General features: G+C 43.9%; 1 protein-coding gene across 1 annotated transcript in view; it reads left to right on the top strand.

Annotated features, from left to right (window-relative positions):
- Positions 1 to 2,420, top strand: part of MYO18B (myosin XVIIIB) — a 253,741-nt gene extending 251,321 nt beyond the window's left edge. Inside the window, exon 43 of the mRNA XM_008063601.1 lies at positions 2,220 to 2,420. The gene's annotated coding sequence lies outside the window, so the exon portion shown is untranslated. The remainder of the gene's footprint in view (positions 1 to 2,219) is intronic.
- The last annotated feature ends 18,111 nt before the right edge of the window (positions 2,421 to 20,531 follow it).

Below are 20,531 nucleotides of genomic sequence, written 5' to 3'. Positions count from 1 at the left end.
AAAATAAACACATAAGGATAGGAGCAGTGGCTCCTGCCTTCTGGGAGGTTAAACTAGAGAATCATTTAAGGTCAGGAGTTTAAGATCAGCCTGGACAACATAAAGAACCTGTCTCTACAATAAATTTTCCCAGCTATTGGGAAGAATTCAGCAGAAAAAACAATGGAGCCCCAGAGTTTGAGGCTGCAGTGAATTATGATCACATCACTGCATTCCAACCTGGGCAGAAAAGAGAAAAATCAAAATAATAAAAGCAAACCATATAAACTATTAATATTAGTAATAAAGTAGGACTGCTGATCATGTGGACATTAGATAACAAAGACAGCCTAAGTGATATCAATAAATGAATAGATTTTCTAAAATGTGGTGTATATATGTATACAATGAAATACTATTCAGTCTTAAAAAAGAAGAAATTCTGTCATTTGTGATAGCAATTATAAACCTGGATGACATTATGATAAGTAAAATAAGCTGGGCACAGAATGACAAATACCACATGATCTCACATGTGGAATCTACAAAGGTTAAATTCAGACAAAGGGGGAGGAAGAGGAGGAGGAGGAGGAGGAGGAGGAGGAGGAGGAGGAGGAGGAGGAGGAGCCCTCTGCTGGGTATCACAGATTTCTTTGTACTTTATAATGCAAGCACATCGAAAGCAAGAGTGTCCTGTGGGATGATGCTAGAGAAGCTTCCAGACTTCTGAAGTTTCCCCACCCTAGTGTCATTTTCTTAACCCCATTCCACCTGGGGTCTGGAAAGCTGTGATGGGGTTCCATCCCCATAATGATAGGAGATGTGTGGTGGGATCACAGATCCACAAAAGGCCCGGTTGGAAAGGGCCTTCAGGATAGTGGAGTCCAACTCTTGCATTCTGTAGAGAGAGACTGAGGTCCAAGGTTGGGGTGGAGGGGTCAGAGCAACAGTGTGGGATAATTAACTTCTGTCTACCCTTCCTCCACCTCCTAAGCATGGGTCCTGGCCCTTTTTTGGAATAAAAGTAGGAAGAAGAATTCATTGCTAATCATGGCTTGTATTTACTGAGTGTGTCTAACAGGTAGTCATTTAGTGCTCTTGAGAGCCCCAAGTGGCGGTCAGTGTTATTTATTCCCATTTTCCAGCCTGACAGACTGAGGACCAGACAGGTGAAGTCACGCGTTTAAAATTACCAAGGCAGAGCTGGGACTTGAGACTCTGGTATCCACGCACTTATCTATAAGAGTTTTCCTTAGGGACACATTCCAGGCATCTTTATGAGTGAAATCAGAGCTGCCCGGTAGCCCACGAGCCTTCATAAATCTCCCAGTCGCTGAAGCTCAGAACGCTCAGCTGCTCCAGACTCAGGGAGAGGAGCGATGGCACGTGGCAGCTCCGTGTGCACCTTGCTGTGCTCCAGGCCTCCTTGACCCCAGTGAGCCACACCCGCCCCGCTTCTTCCAGAGACGCCCTTGGCCCATCAAAAAGCCATCGCCCTTCCGCGGAGACGGACTTGGACTCTATCAGAGCAAACTAATTTGACTTAACATGGCCTTCCCTCTGCTCTCAATTACTGAGTCAAGATCTGATATTCATTTACATTATTGCGCTCTCGGGGACACAGAGTGCAGCTTCAAAGGCCAAGAAAAGGTCATGCGTCCATAAGGGAAATAGTTCTTAGCAGAAGTCATCACTGAACATCCTGTCTCTGCCGTTCTTTTTCTAAATTCAAGTTCCCTCCCCCAGCAAGGTTCTTCTCAGAGGATGCTAGTTTTGAGCTACATAAGGCAGACCTCCCACTACAATGCAAATGTGTGTTGGGCTTTGGAACCAAAGAAGCCCCCCAGAGCTCAGTTCTTCTCTGGAACTGGCTGTGAGACCTTGGGCAAAGTGGCCTAGTCTTGCAGGGCACCTGTGTTCCCAGCTGCAAGATGGGGATAGTAACACCAATTCCCTAAAGTAACACCATGGGTTTTGCAAGAATATGAGAGATTCCTGGCAGAAGGTGGCACCCAGTGGGTGCCGTAAATGCCAGGTTATCCTGCACCTGGAAATGTAGGTCCTCTGGGAAATCTGTCCCACCGTTTCTCTTCTGCCACCTACCTTCTGCCATTCCTTTTGGCAGAGTCACCAAAGTAATGCCCACTGGGAATACAGAACTCTGGGCCCTCCACTCCACTCCACTCATTTTTTCTTTCAAAACTTACCCATCATCAACTCTGACCTATGTTTACTTCCAGCCTCCTGAGATGCACTTGCCCTTGAAGACACAACTATTTGGAGAGAAAGAAACTGACTAGGCCTCCCCAAGGGTCCTTGGTCCAGAGCCAACCAGCATAGCCACTCTCAAGAGGCGAGATGGGTCTGCAGAAGCATATTCTGTCGGGGTGCTGGGCTTGCAGCGTGCTTGGTCTGAACAAAATAAAGTGTTGGCTCTTTGACATCTGTGCCTTCTCTCTGTTCTCTGGCCACACTACCTGGGACTCTGGAGGGTTGATGGGGTGGAATGGCTCCAAAGACTGCAACCAACCCAAGCTGTTTGTGTACTGGGGGGTGGTGGTGAATATTGCTATTAATATTTCTGTCCTTACGTGTCTACATACCGTGACTTTCCTCTTCTTCACCTGGCCAATTTTGGCTCAAGTGTTTCATCCTCCAGGAAGTCTTTCCTGATATAACAAATAAATACTCCTTCTCTGTGCTCCCTTAATTCTCATACCTATTCCATCATGTCCCCCTTGCCTATTTTACTTATCTACATTGTGTATACATAAGTTTGTGCAAGCATTCAAGAAACTTTGATGAATGAATGAATGACTCAATGAACAAATAAATGAGTCTACATACACTGAATGCATGTGACTCACTGAGATAGAGACATCCCTATAATGTGCCCCCACATCAACATTCAGGAACCTAGAATTTATTCTCATTTTACAAAGGCAGAACTAGTGTATGTATGCCCATATTTAGGCAGCAAATGTGCCTCTAGTTAAATTCCTGCAGGCATAGACTCCACATCCTACCCCAAATGTGTCTCCAACTCTAGGACCCATCCGGTGTAGGCAATCATAGCTTTCACCAGTGGGAGGGAAATCCTGCTGTATTAGCTTGCTAGGGCTGCCGTGACAAAGTACCACAGACTGGGTGGTTTAAATGACAGAAATTTATTGCTTCCCATCCTGGAGGGTTGAAGTCTCAAATCAAGTTTCCTTCTGAGAGCTGTGAAGGCCTCTCTCCTTGGCTTGCAGATGACTGTCTTCTCCCTGTCTCTTCATGTCATCTTCCTGTGTCTGTCTCTGCATCTGAGTTTCCTCTTTCTATACTGGAACAGGACTCACCCTAATGACCTTATTTTAATTTGATTACCTCCGTAAAAACCCTACCTTTAAATAAGGTCATTTGCTGAGGTCCTGGAGCTTAGAACATCCACATACCCCCGACCCTTTTTTTTTTTTTTGGCCAGAGCAGTGGACACACAATTCAACTCATAGCAACTGGTAATGGTTCACTCCAAGAAGAGATCTCAATTCTGACCATCCTTGCCAGAGGCTGTGGGTCGAAGTGGGGAAGGAAGGAAGATGGGACAGGGGAGATAGTCCCTGGAACCTCTCTAGAAGATCTTGCCATCTTTCCCTCTTCTGATGGGGCGAGTTGATGGAACAGTGGACTCGATCATCTCAGAGGCAAGTGAACTGCCCCATTTGGTGAGTCTAGAGGCAGATACTGTTTGTGGAAACACCCATCACTAGCCTTCCATTGACAAGAGGAGACCCCGCTCACTGGAGAGAGATGGGACACGGGAAAGCAGCTGGGACCTCTGAGAGAAGTCAGAGGCCCTGGCCAGGAGTAGGCACTACCCACAAGCTTTCTAACTCCTGGACGTGGGATCGGCATGGGAGAAGATACAGGCACATGTAGCAGGCTCTCCCAAAGGTTCCTGAGGTAGAACCCATGGAATCTCGAAGCCTCAATAAGTCACGTCCTCCACTGGACCTCAGTTTCCTCAACTTGGCAATGGGAGTAATAGTTACTAGAATCTAATGAGATTTGGGGAAGAGAGTATTGTATGCTGTAATAGTTTGTTAGACATATCATAGCAAAATACTACAGTCTGGGAGATCTAAACAGCTGGAATTTATTTTCTCAAGGTTCTGGAGACTGGAAGTCTGAAAGCAAGGTGTCAGTGGGGTGGTTTCTCCCGAGTACTCTTTCCTTGGCTTGTCGACGCTGCCTTTTTGCTGTCCTCACGTGGTCATTCCTCCACATGCACACACCTCTGGTGTCTCTCTGCATGTTCACATTTCTCTTCGTAGAAGGACTCTAGTCAGATTGGATCAAGGCCTACCCTAATGGCTTCATTTTACCTCTTTAAGAAAGGGCCTGTCTCCAAATGCAGTCACATTCTAAGGTCCAGGCGGTTAGAACTTTAACATGTGAATTTTAGAGGGCCATGATTCAGCCAATAACACACTACGCACAAGCAGGTGGTGATTTAATTTATTAATAATGGTAATTATTGTTCATGCCATGATCAGATAAATATGCTCCAAGCTCTTGGCTTGGTCCCCAAACAGAGGCAAATATGGAAGTCAGGAATAGATTCGCACTGCCTTCCTGGCATTGGCGTTTCATGGACATTTGAAGCCTGAAACCTATGAATTTCCACAAGCTTCTCTTGGTGTGCTAGTAGTATTACTAGGCCAAAAGTTGCTGAACACCTGCTAAGTGCCAGGCCGCCACTCCCCACACCCAGGACCTTGTGGTGAACACTCAGGGTCACCCTGCCTCTCTGCGGTCATCCTAGCTATTGAGACAGACCATACACAAGGAAGTAAATACACTGTCAAGCGCGCGAAGTTGCCTTGAAGAAAAAGATGAAATTACCTTGTGAGCACCCTGTTAAAAATTTATCATACGTTTATTTTATGAAGTCGGTTTTTGTCAAGGAAGAAACCCATCATTATTCTTCAACGATGTGCAAGTAATGCATCCAAAAAGGTTAATTCCAAGTAACAACAGCAAAGCTTTCTTCATTATGCAGCAGTAAACAGAAATCCCGAAGGTGCTCATTAAAAGTCAATTTCACATTCTAGAAGATGACACATCCTTCTACCTCTCAATCTCCCAACCCAACACAGCCTGGGGCAGAAGGTGCTTCCTCAAAGTGATCCTCTTCCCTGCAAGCCGAATTCATCCAAGTGTCACACAGCAAGTGTGCTAACCCCCACACACAAGCCTTTGCTTCTACCGATTTTGCTACCAGGGATATCAAAATGGCCAGCCCCATGGGATCTGCCATTCATGCCCCAGAGCTGGCATTTCCTTCCTGTGTGACCTCACTGACTTCACTTCTTTCTGGGCTCTCCTTTACTCATCTGCAAAATGGGTCTAAATGAGTACCACCCTCCCAGCATCCTTGTGAGGACTCAAATGCTCATGCACTTAGCACAGTGCTTGGCACATAGTCAGCCTGCAGCAAACAGCGGCATCATTGTTCTTCAGGCTCAGAAGCACCACTCCCTGAGGCCCAGGCCTGAGGTTCCATCTACACGGCTGTACCCTGCTGTGGCTTCCCTGTAACATAACGAGTTATTTCAGAGGTGAGGGTGTTGGCGGTCATGGATCCAGGTGGATGAAGTGGCCACCCCAGATGTTTCCTCTTGCTGCCATCCCTTGAGGCTATTTTTTATGGAGTGTCCAGATCTCAAAAGAACCCTAGACCATTAGGACTAGAAGAAAGCCTCAAAGTCATGTTACAGGTGAGGAAAATGAGTCTCAGAGAGGAAAAAGGATTTTCCAAAAGCATTCAGTGGCAGAGCTGAGTTTAGAACTCAATTAACATTTATTCATTCAACAAATATTTATGGACCTTCCACCACCACATGTCTGGAAACTGTTGCAAGCACTGCAGGTAAAGCTGAGAACAAGACAGGCAAAGACTCTGCTTTCTCGAAGATTACATTTGCTGCAGGAGATAGGTAGTATACTTGGAAGTGTATACACTGACCATGACCCTGCCACCAGATATCCCCCAGTAGTCCAGCACCTACCAGTCATCCTCCTGTGTCTGTATGATCTTAGCCCTGCTCAGAGGCCCTCTCCCAGGCCAACAAAGTCCCGGCCCTGTCCCACCCAAGGCCATTGGCTCTATGCAGAGGTCAGAGATGGAGAATTGAAGTTCTGCCTTCTTTCCTCGTCCCAAAGATTGTAAGTGGAAGAACAGGAGAGGGGAGATTGTTAGTACAACCAGAAGAGTAAGATGCCAAAGGAAAGTTCTGGATGTGATTAATGGTCTGGCCAAGCTCCTGCCAGTGCCTTTAAAAAAATGATGGACAGTTTAGGCTGGACTCCCACTCCCTACCTCTGGTTGCTTATTTACCTGTCAATATGGGCAGCTTCTTCCAGAGCACAGTGACAGATGTTAAAGCAGCAGCCAGGTGACAAGGTGAGACAGTGACCCTGTCACCCTTTATGCTAGGTGATATTCAAACATCACTTCTAAGTGGCAGAACTTGGGGTCACCTGTCCTATCGGTCACCCCATGCCTTCTACACATGCAAAGAAAATTAGAGAATGACTCAAAACACTCCTCTGTAAATGGCTGCATGAGTAGCCCTATTCTGGGCTCACTGGTAAAATCATGCTCATAGTGCATGCCTGCAGCATGTCAAACTCTGTGCCATGGCTTATGTATCCCTCTTTCCAACTCCCGTCTCCCAGAATCTAAAGTTTATGGCTTCCTGCTCAGCCTTGCAGCAAGAGATAGGAGACATGGCTGCATCTGCCAAATGCCCTTGGCCTTTCCCACCCCCACCCCCAGCATATGTTTGGGGGAGGGGGGCTGTAGCACAAAATGGAAGGACATGGGGGATGCAATCCTTTAAAGCACAGTGGCCTCGTCCCTGAAGTAAGTCAGTGACCGTGGCTGACTCTGACCAACTAAATAGCAATTATTCACTGTTCATCGAGTGGGAAGACAGAAGCACTAGGGTTCAGGCAAAAGGTTAGTGCTTCTCCCCTGTACCAGGCATGGAGGCTCGGGGAGGACAGACACACAGATACGTGAAGCTGGGATTTGAAGCCAGGGCTCTGACTCCCAACCCAAGTGTTCTTGGTAATGATGGCATGGGCCAAGCTTGGCAGTGTAGATGGTGTTTTCCTGTAAGGTCAGCTAGTAGAACAGACCTGGGGATCACATCATTTCACCTTGGCCAACTCCCTTTGGCTTAACAAAGCCAGGCTTAACCTGCCCTATCTGGGAAGAATGGGGCCTAATCTCTAGGAGCAGGCTTGGGGTTACTCCTGGCATTGCCTTAAAAAAAAAAAAACCAAGACTTAGTGGTTTGTTAACCCCTCTAAGTCTTGGTTTCCTCTTGAGTAACAGGAGTGGGAGAGGAGACCCTGATCTTTGGAGATTGTCTGGCCCACAGAAGCACCAGGACAAGAAGTATCAGGAGACAACTGAGGCTCAACAAAGCCAAGTGATTGACCCAAGTTAGCAATGAAGAAGTTGGGATGAGAGTTCAGAGCTTTGACTCCTAGTTCAGTGCTCTTCTTAAGACGGCCACTCTCTGTCCTCCTTCGAGTCTCAGGACCTGGTTGTGTGACCAGCGTGGAGAATGTTTGAAAAGGTTCCCAGCGCTAAGCCAGGTGAGGGGGCTCCATCTGGGCCTAGCACAGTGTTTGGTCCCAGCGGGCATCCACCCCTGTTGTTTGCCCCTATCTCAAGCTCCCTCTTTCAGAAGTAGGGTGGTTCCACAGGTGCCCAGCCTGCTCTCCCATCTTTGAGGGAGCCCAATTTCATGCCTAATGGCTTAAGTGACTCATACCAAATTTTCATGGCAGAAGAAGCCTTCAGAAGGGTTTCAATGTGTACTTTCCAAAAGGAGGGAAATACTGGAAATTGTTCTTGCCGTTGGTGGTTCCTCAGGTGTTTCACTTAGGGCTAGGCAGGCGTCATGGTCCGTGGACTGCTGCCCACAACATCTGTGCATGAAAGTCCCTGGAGTGGGTTTGGAGGGCATATGTGGGGACAAGTAGGGGTGCTCTCTCTGACTAAAGAGCAGACACTGCTACCAATGCATTAAACTGGCCTGTTGTGATTTATTTGCCAACATGGGAACATAGAAGGAGTGTCTATTGCCCAAAGTCACACAGTAAGTTGGGAGCAGATCTGAACCTAGCGTTTCCCTCCAATTCTTACAGCCTCCTGGATATGGAGAGAAGTGACTTGGGGATACTTGAGTTGACTGTGGATAACTAGAGTGCACTAAAGAATCTTGATAGCACCTTCAAATTCTTGTCTCAAAGATTTAGGTCTAGCCAGGCATGGTGGCTCAAACCTGTAATCCTAGCACTTTGGGAGGCCGAGGCGAGAGGATTGCCTAAGCCTATGGGTTTGAGACCAGCCTGGGCAACTTGGTGAGACTTCGTCTCTACAATAAAATTTTTTAAAAAATTTAGAGGAGGCCAGGAGAACCTGGGAAGGCTCATGAAATGGAGCCGATACCAGCATCAGACTGGGGCATAGGGAAGTTATGTGGCCTGACCAACCATGTGGCCCACCTATAGACCTAAACCTTTCTTTTCTTTTTTTTGAGTTAGAGTCTCATTCTGTCGCCCAGGCTGGAGTGCAATGGTACGTTCACAGCCACCCCAGTGTCAACCTGCTGGGCTTCAGCGATCCTTTTGCCTCAGCCTTCCAAGTAGCCAGAACAACAGGAGTGTGCTACCACACCCGGCTAGGGCTAGGGTTAGGGTTAGGGTTAGGGTTGGGGTTAGGTTTAGGGTTAGCACTTTGGGAGGCCAAGGCAAGAGGATTGCCTGAGCCTATGGGTTTGAGACCAGCCTGGGCAACTTGGGGAGACCTTGTCTCTATGATAAAAACTTTTTAAAAATTTAAAGGAGGCCTAACCCTAACCCAACCCTAACCCTAACCCTAGCCAGGCATCGTAGTGCACTCCTGTAGTTCTGGCTACTTGGATGGCTAAGGCAGAAGGATCGCTGGAGCCCAGCAGGTTGACGCTGGGATGGCTGTGAACGTACCATTGCACTCCAGCCTGGGCGACAGGGTGAGACTCTAACTCAAAAAAAAAAAAAAAAAAAAAAGAAAGGTTTAGGTCTATAGGTGGGCCACATGGTTGGGCAGGCCACATAGCCTCCCTGTGCCCCAGTCTGATGCTGGTATCGGCTCCATTTCATGAGACTTCTCAGGTTCCCCTGGCTTCCTCTAAATCTGGAACCTCAGTTGCTTCCTGAAGCACAGCTGTTGCTGTGGCAACAGACTCCATACCCGGCAAGTCCCACAGTCTCTGGCTCCTCCCACCACTCACAGATTATGTAGGGGATCACCTTACGGGATGCAAATTTAACCACTAGGAAACAGGGTAACCGAGGGAGCCAGAGGACTCACTCCATTCCTCCTTCATTTGGGCCACAGTAGGCCATTTTCCTGGAGACAGACCACATTAGCCAAGCAACCACCATGGTCAGCTGGGTAATGCATGGCTAACTTTATAGCTGATCTTTTCTGCCTCACTTCCCTTCTTCCTCAGTCTCACTGCCCCGAGTCTCTACCTTCAATAACATGAACATTTAAGCCTTGCCTCAGGTTTATTTCCTAGGGAGCCTGCACTGAGACTTAAGCTAAGGCATAAGAGGATGATGTGAGTTAAACAAATGGGTCCATGACAAAGCACTTTGAATAGCTCCTAGCACTTTGTAAGCACCCCAAAGATGTGAGCTGATGTCATTATTATCGTGAAAGCCAATATCAACGGAATTTCTGTAGATGTTCCCCCATCCAGGCTGTGGAGTGATATGGCCCCCACCTGTTTGGCCTGCCTCTGCTAAATTTACATTCTAGCAAACGGTAAACAAGAGAAGTGGACTAACTATACAAGATCAATAAAAGTATGAAGAGAAAAATGTGAAGAAGGAGACAGGCCTGGGAGGCATAAGGGATGGCACAGAGAGCATTTCATATAGAGTGGTCAAAGGAATGCATCCTTGATAAAGAAACCTCTAAGTGAAGATCTGAAGGGACTGAAGGAATGACACATGTCTATAACTTAAGGAAGAGTGTTCAAGGCAGAGGAAATAACCAGTGAAAAGGCACTGAGGTACAAGCATGAATAGTGAGCATGAACATCTACAAGGAGGTGAGTGAATGAAGGGGTAAGAAATGGTGGACAAGGTCAGAGAGGTGATGGGGGCCAGATGATGTAGGATTTTGTGGGATTTTGTCAGGATGTTGGCTTTAATGCAGAGTAACATGGAAACTATTTAGGGTGACCAATCATTCCACTTTACCTGGTACTGACAGGACTTCTGGAACACAACACTTCCAGTGTTAAAACAGGGAAAGTCTGGGGCAAACCAGGATGAAATTTTCCCTGGACCCCGGAGCCACCGAAGGCTTTGGAGACAGTTTTGACATGGTCTGGCCCAGGATTTATGAGGATTGCTGTGGCTGCTGGGTAGAACACAGACTCTAAGGGGCAAGAGCAGAATGAGGGAGACCTGTCAGAGGCCATGCGTGGAGGCAAGGGTGAAGATGGCTTAGACAAGTGTGGTATCAAGTTGAGTGGGGGGATAAGAAGTCGAGAGCCACTGGATAAGTTTTAGAAGGCAGAACCCACAGGAAACTTTCCTTGGAGAAATGAGTGCCTATTCCCCGTGCCAACAACCTGGCAGGTGACCTCCCAGGCAGATGACACGCCCAGCTCCCCTGGGTCAGACAATGAGGTCTTGCCTTCCCTGGGGTTCCTCCCAGCCTTGCCATTTTCTTGGTGAGAAGGCCCGAGAGAGTGACTACCTGCATCTCCGCATGTTCCCCAGGAAGCTGTCATCACAGCCCCACTTTGAGGAGACAGGGAAGGCAAGTCATGAACACTTGTTTACAGTTGTGGATATCGAAGCTCAGGGTGTTGCTGGGCACCCAGCAAGCAAGTGTCAGAGCCAGAACTACACCCTGGGTTCGCACCCCCACCAGGTGTCCAGTAGGCCTGGGTCTCAAAGCCAAGCCCAGCAGAGTATAACTCACCTGGGACACCTATGAGCCTCCATTGTCTCAGCTGTGAAATGAGGACAAAGCTCGCTGCATCCTAAGAAATAAAAGAGACAATGCATGCCAAAATGCTCAGCCCTCAAGAACATGACATATGGTAGGCCCTCGATACTGCCAGTTTCCCCACTTCCCCTGGACCCATCCCCCAGCCTTTCCTTACAGACCTTCCCTGAGTTAGTTAAAGGATGTTCTTAAGGATTGTTTGGGAGAGCCCAGTGGAGCCATTCTGTTCAGCCAACTGGGAAATATTTACATCTTCTTTTCTAAAAGCAAACGTTTCTCAGAGATGCTGAATTGGTTCCCAAGCAGCCTCGGGGCTGTCTTGTAAATACGTAGACATGAATGTTCACACAGCCTCCATTTGTCCGGCAAACCAAAACAGAGATGCTTGAGGGCTGTAAGTATCAGGACTATGTCTCTCCCAGCTCCATGATTGTAAAGCCATTAATTTCTTTCACTCCTTTTCTCTCCCTATTTAAACGCTCTCACTCATTTGTTTATGAATTCATTCAACAAGCATTTATTGAGGCCTTATTATGTTTCAGGCACTGCACTCAGCACCATGGAACCAAGCCAGAGAAAGAGAAATAGGGCCTGGCCTTTGTAGCACTTAGAGTACAATGACTGTAAGACAAGACTATGGTGCCTGCTGCACAAAATAACAATAATGATGCTAATAATAACTATAGCTCATATGATCATATTGAGGTCTACTTTACATGTAATGAAATGCTCAGATCTAAAGTGTGTTATTCAATCGGTTTTGACAAATGTATACCAGGACAGAATATTTTAATCACTTCAGAAAGTTCCCTTACATGTCTTTCTTGTCAAATCTTTCCTCCTCCTCCAAGCAACCACTGCCCTGATTTGTATCATCATAGGTTAATTTTGCCTATTCTAGAATTTAATATAAACAGAATCCTGAAAAATGTGTTCTTTTGGTATGGTCTTCTTTCACTCAGCAAAACAGTTTTGAGATTCATCTATGTTATTGAATGAATCAGTAGTTCGTTTTTTTTTTTTAATTGCTGAGTAATATTTCATTGTCCAAATATACCACATTCGTTTTTATCTATTTTCCTGTAGATGATTATTTAGGCTGTTTCCAGTTTGGGTTTGTTATGAAGACAGCTGCTATGAACATTTGTGTTCAAGGCCTTTTATAGACACTTGTTTTCATCTCTCTTGGATAAATATCTAGTTGTAGATTGCTGGGTTATAGGGCAAATACATATTAAACTTTTTGAGGATTTGCCAAATCTTTTTTCCAAAGTGACTGCCATTTTCCTTCCTTTCTTCTTCCTCTCCTCTCCTCTCTCTTTCTCTCTCTCTCAACTGGTGTCTCACTGTGTTGTCCAGCCTGGTCTTGAACTTCTTGACTCAGGTGATCCTCCCACCTCAGCCTCCCAAGTGGCTGGGACTATAGGCATGAGCCACCACACCCGGCTATACCGCCGTTTTTCTATTCCCCCTAGCTCTGTAGGGGGATCCCAGCTCTTCCACATCCTTACCCACATTAGGTGGTTTTGGTCTTTTAGTTTTAGCCATTCTGGTGGGTGTGTAGCTGTTTCTTATTGTACTTTTAATTATAATTTTTCTAATGAAGAATGATGTTGAGACTCTTTCGTGTGCTTTTGGTCATTTGCAAATAATCTCGCATGATGCGTCTATTCAAGTACATTTTTTACTGGATTACTTGTCTTTTTGTTATCCAGTTGTAAGAGTTATTTATATGTTCTGGACGCAAGTTCTTTGTCAGATATATGTTTTGCAATATTTTCTTCCAGTCTGTGGCTTGCCTATTTATATTCTTAAAGATGTACTTTGATGAACAGACATTTTTATTTTTGGTAAAGCCCAGTTCATTATTTTTTCTTTTATGATTCATGCTTTGGCTGACTCCTTTCTAAGAAATCTTTGCCTACCCGTAAGGTCACTAAGATATTCTCTGATTCTTTCTTCTAGTGGCTTTCTGTTTTAGTTTTTACATTTAGGCCTATGGTCACTTATATTAGGGGCATATCAAGTACTTAGGCGATAAAACATTGTCTCCATTTCACACAGGAGGACTCTCATTTAGGTCTCTTATTGAGTTTCACCCACTTGTCCATGTCTTTGTTCCATAAAACTTCATCTACCATTCAAGTTGGTACCAGGTAGAACTGCATCTGAATCTACATTTGACCAGCATATTGAAAGCACTCAGTTCTGACACAGGGAGAACCCAGGAGATATAGAGGAGATGGCAAATAGGGTCAGAAAAAACTTCACAAAGCAAGAGGGCTTGGCATGCTAGTTGGAGGCTATGATATAAATATTCAATTACAAGAAGAAAAGGCCTCCAGGGAAAGGAAATGCATGGATAGAAGCTCAGAGGTTGGCATGCCTCTTATTGGCATGGTTTATCCAATGGTAATGTGTGTGGCAAATTGTAACCATGGCTCCAGCAATTCATCTCACCCTTGCTTTGTAATGTGACCTTAGAGTGTCTACCACTGAGATAGAGTACTTCCTTCCCCATGTGACACATTTTTAGTCAACAAACTAAGGCAGAAATAAAGTGTACTAGTTCCAAGCCCAGGTCTCAAGAGGGCTTGCATGTTCCTGCTTGCTCTTGTGCTTCTTTCATCACCATGGAAACACACCAGGGCTGATCTGATGGTTCATGAGAGTCACAGGGAGCACAGGCAAGTTACCCCAGTCATCCTAGCCAAGGCCATCCAAGGCTGGCCAAAAGCCAGTCAACTTCCAATACGTCATCTGGGTCATCTGGGAAACAGACATGTAGATGGAGTTAGTAGAATAAGATGTTTACTGAGGGGTAACATCTGTGAAAGATAAAAGGGGAAAGAAGCAGAATTGGGCAGGAAAAGGCTTTAGACTACAATGTCACTCTGATACTTATTATAGAAAAGGAGAGAGGAAACAGGATTTGCTAGAGAACCTCAGATCATGATCTATATCTGATAGAGTCCAAACAACCCAAAAGAGAGCTCTGGAAGTGCTCTGGAAGAATTGGGCAAAAATGGCTATGATCTGGTTCCCCACTTTACTCAGTCATTGTCTGAGGACTGCACTCCAGTCATGTGGCCTTGGCTTGAAAGCTGAAGATATCAACAACTTGAGGCTACCAAGTAATTGCAACCCTTGTGACTGAACATAAAATTCTTTTTGGAGCAAGATACTAGCAGTGTACCTTCAAGACTTCCACACACAGGTGGGTGAAAGAACCCAGGCAAGACCAGCAGATCCAACTAGCCAATGACCCCAGACACGTGAGTAATAAACACTTACTAATGTATACCACTGGTTTTCTGTGAATGTTTGTTAAGCAGCATTATTGTATTAATAGGTAACTGATACATTTTGCTTCTCATTGGAAGGTTCTCATGGAGGCTCTGCTCATGCTCAATAAATAAATAGTGGTTATTCATTGCAGATGTGTATGATTCTGCTAGGCAATCCATTTCCATTTAATAATATCTGTGCTTATGACTTCAGTAAGCATCAGTTTTTAATGATTAGCACAATTGTGGCACCACAGCAGCTGTTAAGAGCTGGGGTGATGGAGGGGGTAGATTTTATGCAATCACTAAAATACAGTAACTGTCAAAAAACCTTAGGATACCTCTTAGTTATTCATGTTCATCCATTTACACACTGTGACCTGGGGCAGGGGGTGGGCATTGTCGGCTTGTGCTCATTGAATTCGGGAAAATACCATAAATAATGGTCTCTCAAAAGAGAAAGCACTTTCTACTTCTAGCTTGCACTAACTCACTCTCAGAATCATTCTGAAGTGGGCTACCATGACAGATGTGAAAGTCTCAGAATTGTCCTCCAAGGCTCCTCCCAAGCATTGCCCATATAGGTCTTCAACTCCTGTCTCTATCTTACCTCCTTTGTTCAAGCCATCATAGGGACTAGCATGAAAAATCCCAAATAGGTCCATCCCACTCTACCCCTGCAACAGCCACTCTGGCTAGAGCCACCAGCATCTGTTGTCTGGATGCTATGATCACCTCCCACCTAACTCTGCACTTCCACTCTTGCTCTCAACAGTCTGTACCTAGTCCAACAGTAAGAGTGGTCTTGTTAAAATAAAATCAGATCAAGACTTACGGCAAGATGGCAATGGGACAGGTCGGACTGTGAGAGTCTCTGCAAAAGCCATTGTCCATAAAGACTCTCTGCGTGAGTAGGTGTGTGCTGGTGGGTGAGTGAAAGTTCACCTGAGGGAAGACTTGGGTTCATACATCCGGGGCTCTCCTCTGGAGGTGACTGCAACCCCCTACCACCCTGAGATTGGAACCGCTGGTGTGCAGGATCATCTGCCATTTTAGGGACTCTCCTGAGAAAAGCCTGCCTGATACAGCTGATTCTCATCACCTGGCACCTGGCCCACACCATCACCTGTGAGAGCAAAACTGCTGAAGCCCCCAGTCCAATCCATGGAGAAAGAAGATCAGGGAGAGCTGGAGAGGAGTCCCACCACCAGGGAGGAAATGCTGACTGCAGCCATTTTCTCTGTCCCAGGACCAGGTAGAGACCTGCATTGCCTGCCCACCTCCACTCAGCATCCAATGTGGGATCTAAGGTCATCTCATCAAACTCAGAGAGACAGAAGCCCCTCCCCCATGATGGATCAGACACAGACACATCAGATCTGAGTGGGAGACTTGACAGGCAGCAAGCCGGCTGAATCCACATCTGATCCACCCTCCTCCCACAGTGGGCCTGGGGCATCTGACCCAGGCTGAGAGCAACCCTATCAGCTTATGTTGAGAGCAGAGGGGAGGGCCTGGAGATCAGAGCTGAAAGAAAGTTGGACTTACGGGATTGCCCTCAGAGCGAGTGTTTTGTTTGTTTTTTGTTTTAGTTTTTTCTCTCTTTCAGTTTTTGATAATGTTTTCGTACTTGCTTTGTTTCTGTTATTTTATTGCTATCTTTTTTGGCTTCCTATCTATGTTGAGTATTTTTGAGGGAGAATACATCAAAAATACAAAAAATACAAAAAATACAAAAATACAAAAAAAATACAAAAAAAATACAAAAATACAAAAAATACAAAAAAATACAAAAATACAAAAAAAAAAATACAAAAAAAAATACAAAAAAATACAAAAAATACAAAAAAACATTTTTTTTGTCAGTTTGTGTGTTTGTATGATTGTTTGTCTGTTTTAGTTTTTTTTACTCTTTTCTATCTTTGTTTGTGTCTCTTTTCATTTGTTAGTTAGTACATCTGTCTGTTTTCCCTCTTACTCCTCTCTCTCCACCTTCCTCTCACCCCCTCTTCCTTTTCCCATTCTTTTTCTTTTTCTTACCTCATTTTGCTTTCAGGAAGCAAACCTATACACCCACTGCATGGACAGATTGTAAGGCAGTGGGGAGTGGGTTCCAGGGGGCCCAAAACCTGTCAGTGGATACTGAGGTCTGCAGATAGACTGATCTCAAACCACAAACCCAGATATCAAGACATTAATAGAGAGAATAAATAGAACTAAGGAGAGGCAAGAGGAAAGAATGAAGGAGTTGATAACTGAGATAACAACAATAAAGAATACAGTGAATGAAATAAATAACAAACTGACAAGTATGGAAAGCAGAATTACTCAAATAGAAGAAAGAATCTCAGAGTTTGAGGACCAAAATATGGAACTAACCCAAACTGTCAAAAATGTAGAAAAGAAGCTTTAAAAGACAGAGCAAAACCTTCAAGAGATGAGCAATTACTTCAAGCGACCGAACCTAAGAGTAATTGGAATTCCTGAAGCAGAAAGAGAGACAGAGACTACCCTGGAACAAACATTCCATGAAATTATCCAAGAAACTCCCCTCATCTCATCAGTGACACAACCATTCAAACACAAGAGGTTCAGAGAACCCCTGCAAGACGGCAAATGAGTAGACTGACTCCTAGACATATAGTGATTCACCTATACAAAGAAAAAATCCTAAAGGCAGCAAGAGAAAAAGGTCAGACTACCTATAGGGGAAGACTAGTTAGAATAGCAGCAAACTTTTCCACAGACACACTTTAAGCAAGGAGAGCTTGGAGCCCAATCTTCAAAGTTCTCAAAGAAAAACAATTCAACCAAGAATGATCTACCCAGCTAAGCTAAGCTTCATCTGTGATGGAGAATTAAAATCTTTCCCAGACATTCAATCCCTAAGAGTTTATGCTGGCTCCAGACCAGCTCTAAAAGAAGCACTTAAGAAAGTATTAAACACAGAAGAAAGGAAAAAAGAACAACAATGTCCTTCACAAGAATGCAGGAAAAAATTGAAAACACACATGAATCAGTCCAAAAGCAAAAGAAGGAAAACAAATAAACAGCTACAACAACAGCAAACTCTTTAAGAACCTCATGACAGGCATAAACTCTCATATTTAAATAATTAACCTGAATGTGAATGGACCAAATACACCATTGAAAAGACAGAATGGCAAAATGAGTGAAATATCATGAGGCAGCAATATATTGTCTCCAAGAAACTCATCTCACCAGAAAGGACACTTACAGACTCAAAGTAAGAGAATTGGAAACAAAATTTCAGGCGAATGGAACACAAAAGGAAGCAGGAGTAGCAATCTTAATATCAGATAAAATATCCTTTAAGCTACCAAAATTCAAAAAAATACAGAAGGTCACTGCATAATGATAAAAGGTTCAATCCATCAACAAGAAATGTCCATTCTAAGCATATATGCACCCAACATAGGAGCACCAATCTTCATAAAGCAGCTTCTAGGTAAACTTAAAAAAGATATTGACTCTAACACTATCATAGCTGGGGACTTAAATTCCCTACTAACGACCCTAGACAGATCATCAAGACAAAAAAATCAACAAGAAGATCCAAAACCGCAACATAACACTTGACCAAATGGACTTAATTCATATCTACAGAATACTCCACCCAATAACCACAGAATATACATTCTACTCATCACCACATGGAACGTATTTAAGATCGACCACATTTTAGCCATAAATCAAGTACAAACAAATTTCACAAGGTTGAAATCCTGCCATGTACCTCTCAGACCACAGTGGAATAAAATAAATATCAACACTAATAAAGGTCCCCCAAAACCCACAAAGACATGGACACTAAACAGCATAATGCTAAACACCTCTTGGGTCAACATGGAAATTAAAACAGAGATTAAAAGATTCCTGAAAACAAATGAAAATGAAGAAACATCTTACCAAAATGTCTGGATGCCATGAAAACAGTACTAAGAGGGGAGTTCATGTCTCTACAAACACATATGAAGAAAATGGAAAGAACACAATTTAACAGCCAAACAAATCACCTAAGGGAGCTGGAAAAGCAAGACCACCAAAGCCCTAACTTCAGCAGAAGAATCCAGATCACCAAAATAAAGGCCCAAATTAGGGACATAGAAGACAAAAAGTTAATACAAAAAAATCAGTGAAACAAAAACCTGGTTCTTTGAAAGGATAAACAAGATTGATGATTCCGTAGCTAGACTGACCAAGAAAAAGAGAGAAAAATCCCAAATAAACACAATCAGAAATGCAAAAGGTTAAGTCACAACTGATACTGAGGAAATACAAAAGATTATTAGAGACTACTATATGGAAGCAAACTACACTTATATGGAAACAAACTTGAAAACCTAAAGGAAATGGAGGGCTTTCTGACATCACACAACCTCCCCAAGTTGAAACAAGAAGAAATCGTGACCCTAAAGAGACCAATAACAATCCAGGAAATTGATAATATCATAAGAAAATTACTTACCAAAAAAAAAAAAAAAAAAATCCCTGGACCAGATGGCTTTTCAGCAGAATTCTACAAAACATACAAGGAGGAACTGGTACCAATCCTACTGGAAGTATTCCAGACAATTGAGAAAGATGGAAGTAGTCCCAAATCATTTTACAAAGCTAACATCACATTGATACACAAACCAGGGTCAAACAAAGAAAGAGAACTACAGGCCAATATCCTTGATGAATATTGATGCTAAAATTCTCAACAAGATCCTAGCAAATTGGACTCAGCGACACATCTCAAAAATCATCCACCACGACCAAGTAAGCTTCATCCCCAGGATACAGGGCTGACTCAACATTTGTAAGACCATAAACAGAATTAAATACATCAACAAATGTAAAAACAAAAATCACATGATTATATCATTAGATGCAGAAAAGGCTTTTGATAAAATCCAGCACCGCTTCTTGATAAAAACCCTCAAACATCTAGGCATAGATGGAATATACCTCAAAATAGTAAAAGCCATCTACGAGAAACCCACAGCCAGTATACTGCTAAACAGTCAGAAATTGGAACCATTTCCCCTGAAAACCGGAGCAAGACAAAGATGCCCACTCTCACCCCTCCTTTTCAACATAATTTGGGAAGTCCTAGCTAAAGCAATCAGACAAGAGAAGGAGATCAGCGGTATCCAAATAGGAAAAGAGGAAGTCAAGTTATCCTTCTTTGCAGAAGACATGATTCTATACCTTGAAAACCCAAGAGAATCTGCCAAAAACCTCCTTGCACTGATAAAGGACTTTGGCAAAGTCTCAGGGTATAAAAATCAATGTGCAAAAGACAGTTGCATTTCTATACACCAACAACAAACAAACAGAAATCCAAATAAAAAGTACAATCCCATTCACAATAACCAGAAAAAAAATCAGATACCTTGGCATCTTCCTAACCAGAGATGTGAAAGACCTTTACAATCAAAACTACAAAGCACTGCTCAAATAAATCAAAGATGACACAAGCAAATGGAAAAATATTCCATGCTCATGGGTTGGAAGAATCAAAATTGTTAAGATGTCCATCCTACCCAAGGCAATCTCCAGATTTAATGCAATGCCCATTAAATTGCCAGCAGCATTCTTCTCAGACCTGGAAACGACAATATAGGAATTCATATGGAAACATAAATGACCACGAATCACCAAAACAATCCTCAGCAAAAAAAGTAGAGCAGGAGGTATCACACTCCCAGACTTTAAACTCTATGATAAAGCTACAATATTCAAAACAGTCTGGTATTTGTACAAGAATCGACCAATGGAACAGGATAGAGATTCCAGAAGCAAAACCTCAATTTCTCAACCAACTCATCTTCGACAAAAGCCTCCATCACCAACAACTGGGGAGAGGAGTACCTATTTAGTAAATGGTGCTGGGAAAGCTGGCTGACCACATGCAGAAGATTAAAACAAGATCCCTACCTATCACCATACACAAAAATCAACTCTAAATGGATCAAATACCTAAATGTAAATCCACAAACCATAAGAACCTTAGAAAATGCAGGAGACACTCTTATGGAAATTGTAACTGGTAACCAATTCCTGATCAAAACCCCAAGTGCCCATACTATAAGAGATAAGATAGACAAGTGGGACCTCATCAAAGTGACAAGCTTCTGCAAAGCCAAAGAAACCATCAAGAGAGCAGGGAGACAGCCCATGGA

The sequence above is a fragment of the Carlito syrichta genome, unplaced genomic scaffold (genome assembly GCF_000164805.1).
Source record: "Carlito syrichta isolate Samal-C Ts95f unplaced genomic scaffold, Tarsius_syrichta-2.0.1 Scaffold306949, whole genome shotgun sequence".
Taxonomy (NCBI): Eukaryota; Metazoa; Chordata; class Mammalia; order Primates; family Tarsiidae; genus Carlito; species Carlito syrichta.
The sequence above is the reverse complement of the archived record's forward strand: the minus strand, read 5'-3'. Positions and strand labels throughout refer to the sequence as shown.